Source organism: Mizuhopecten yessoensis, unplaced genomic scaffold (assembly GCF_002113885.1).
Source record: "Mizuhopecten yessoensis strain PY_sf001 unplaced genomic scaffold, ASM211388v2 scaffold5737, whole genome shotgun sequence".
Taxonomy (NCBI): Eukaryota; Metazoa; Mollusca; class Bivalvia; order Pectinida; family Pectinidae; genus Mizuhopecten; species Mizuhopecten yessoensis.
This window is the reverse complement of record NW_018406198.1, coordinates 61859-65445: the sequence shown is the minus strand read 5'-3', so window position 1 is coordinate 65445 and position 3587 is coordinate 61859.

The following is a 3587-nucleotide window of genomic DNA, read 5'->3' as shown; positions in this document are numbered from 1 at the left end:
GCCAAATCGAGTATCAGAAAGACTTATTTTAAGAAATTGCTTAAAACTGACGAGAACGAAATTCGGAGAAGTAGCGCACCAGAGTGTTTGAACTCCAGCAAAAGGCGGCATCGTTCGAGCTTTGCCAACATTCGGTATCATTTCGGTCGCTCTCGTGCAAGTCTTGACAGCTTACGATCCCACTTCAGCAGTTCCCGTGGCAGTATCGGCAGTCACCGTGTACAGTTCGGTAGTTCTCGGCAAAGCTTCGACTTACAACATGTAAACCATGGCAAATGCAATTCTCGGACAAGTCTCGACAACTCTCAAACTCATAGGTCTTCAATAAGCTCCAACAGCCGAAGGTCGCAACGCAGTGTTACCTTTTGTGATACGGACAGTGGCTGTACAGATTGTCGTTGCAGTAAGGGCAATAACCGAGAAAAGTGTGGCTGTCTCAATGACCATCACGGAAAGATCGAAGGGCCGGGCTTCGACAATCATCAGCAGAAAACAAGCATCACGGATCACGGGGCGCTTATCGTCCCTTCTCAGGCTAGCTCCAACAATCAACGGGAAAATTTCGGTGTGTTTCATGCAAACGTTCATGATCGTTGTGAACATTCCGGCTGTTCCCGGCCACGATTCGGCAATCATCGGAAAACAGTCTGCTATTCGCAAGCTAGGTTCGACAAACATCGTTCAGATCCCGTATTATCCCGAGCCAGTATAGATGGCCGCTGTGTGAGTTATAGTGAATCCAGTTTCGTGTCAAGAAGGAAATCCTCTACAGAAAATAAAGCTGCAAATGAATTTGAACTTGAACAGATTTCTCAGAGTAACGACAAACCGATAAATATACCGATTGGCAATGCGTCGCCGTTTAAAAGAAGGAGAGCTGTTTTAAATGATAGTAGAAGCTTCAAAATGTTTACGATAGGAAATCACACTACTTTTGATGAAAACTCAACAAGATTTTCCGGACATCGAAGCAATGTACTAAATCTTGACGAGGAGAAAAGGAAACATGAATCGAAACGGGAGCGGCGAGCTGCACGAACTCTCGGAATAATAACGGGGGCATTTATAATGTGTTGGTTGCCGTTTTTCATCGTTGCACTAATTTCTCCTTTGATTAAAAACAAGGACGTCACCATTCCACAATCCGTGCAGACATTCGTTCTCTGGCTTGGATATTTTAATTGCCTTGTAAATCCCATTATATATACTGTTTTCAACGAGGAGTTCCGAAAGGCATTCAAAAAGTTAGCGTCCTGTAGGTATTGCCTAAATCGCAGATTTCATTAGTGCATCTGCAGAAGACTTTCTAATGGATATGCGTTTTAATATTGTATTGGCTTATGTTCAAACCTATAAGAAATCATGGATTTATCATTATACACGTCTAAGTACTGTTGTCAGTTTTAAATGTTAACGCACGTTTTGGCTTTCAGCAAGAAACAAGAAGACATATATCATGACTTTCCACTTTTCTAATAACAGCGATTAAAGCCATACTTCGGTTTTCCGTATTAGACTCCGAGAAGCATTCGGAACATCTTTTTTTTATTTTTATTTTTTTTTTATCTTATATCGATTATAGAAATTACACTTTAAAATCTTTGGTCACAATAAAAATTGGTTATCTAATAGTTAAGTACTCGGTGTATCTAAAAGTTAAGAACTCGGTGTTACGCTCTTCACAAACTATTTCAATTAAATCTAAAGATATATATAAACTTCATTAATTCTACAACAATTATGAATGAACTTATTTAAACTCATATTAAGCACTCTTGTTAGCGCTGGGGTCTCATTGTGGGAGGAAACCGGAGTACCCGAAGAAAACCCAAGTGATCGGGAAGGTGACCCCATACTTTTTCACGACCGATAGGGGAATCGAACCCCGGTCACCTTGGTGAAAGTCGGGTGCGCTATCCACTACGCCACCCAACCACCAAACTAAAAACAGTTTACAAGGTATTCTTCTAATTGAATTTTGAATTCGGAAAGGGGGCCGCGGTGACAACCTTCGATCACTTACTCCCGGATTCGAGGCCTACGTTTGATCGTTTGATAGTACTCGCCGTAGGTCGATTTGTTTTCGCCGGATGCTCCGGTTTTCCTCAACCACCAAATTTAAGCCTGGCACGTCCTTAAATGACTATAGCTATTGATAGGACGTAAAGCAAAAACAAACTAAACAGCGATATATCTACACTAAATGGCAAATAACTAAAATATTTAGCAACGTCATATCCCTACGAACAGTAACAAAATGTAATTTTAAGTCGAGATAAAATTGTCGAGATAATAATGTCACCAAAATTATCTCGGTAAGTCAAGTTATCGTACTACATTATAATAAAATTAAGTCAGGTCATCGTCATGAATATTATGAGAGCGATATAATTAACGTTGGTATCATCGTTATAATTAGTTTCTATAGTACAAATGAACTCCATCTTGTCATTTACAATGCTAATAATTTGACTGAAGCTATCGTATTAATTATTTCGATCCGCCACTGCTGGATGTATACTGTAAGATGGTAACACAGAAACGCGCTGTATTAACACCATTCAAGGGGAGATAAACAAGATTTATCCGCCTCATTCTCCTCCCCATGTCACTTTCTTATTTTTTTCTTCAGTTTAAACATGTTTGCTATATCTGCCGACCTCTCGATAATGTTTGATTGGATCGGAATTATTGTTGACCGAGCCAGAAAACTCGCGTAATGTTTAAAGTATTCCCCTATAAACGCCCACCTCTACTAAAACATGTTTGTTGCCACTATTTGTGTCATACCGACAATGTTTGTTTTTTTAACCCTTCCAACAAAAAAAATAGTATGTACCAGCTGATCCCGCATGCATTTCATTTTCGTGATTCCTTGTGTGGGCGTGATACAAACATTTGGCATCGGGCCTACTGTTAACGACAGTTCTGATATAATGGTTATATTAAACAAAATTTACAATTATGGACCTTTGTGATGGGCACATGATTTGTTATGAACCTTAAAATTGATATAAACCGAGGCAAAGGCGAGGTCGNCTCCTGAGCATTTAAATGTTTCTTAAACAGAAATTTGCATTGAATCATGCATCATGATCAACAGGACAGAAAGCTAAATAAACAATTAAAACTGTCAGTTAGAAGTATTTTAATGTAATCAATAAATTGAAGCTACAGTTTGTTGTTTGATGATGTAATTGAACATATTCTTGAGCGATTAAATTTCGTGGCGTAAAAATTTGATCAGGTAAATATGATGTGAATTACATCTACATGTACTTGTTGGGTCAGGCCGTGATAATGCAAAATTCAACCAATTAAACAACTTGAATTAGCTTTAAAGTTATGCGTACAGATGAAGCATATATAGAAGGTCCCTTATACCCATGATAGACCTCGGAGAATTAGTCGGTTAAAGGCAATGGTACAACGAGACATTGGCGTCAAATGTGCAAAATGTGCGAAGCGGTTTATTATGAGAGTACACTCCGGTTTTTTGTGTTATAGCTCCATAACATGAAAAATATATTCAAGTTAATGCTTATAATTTAATCTACAATAGGCAATCCCTATGTAAATCCACTTTT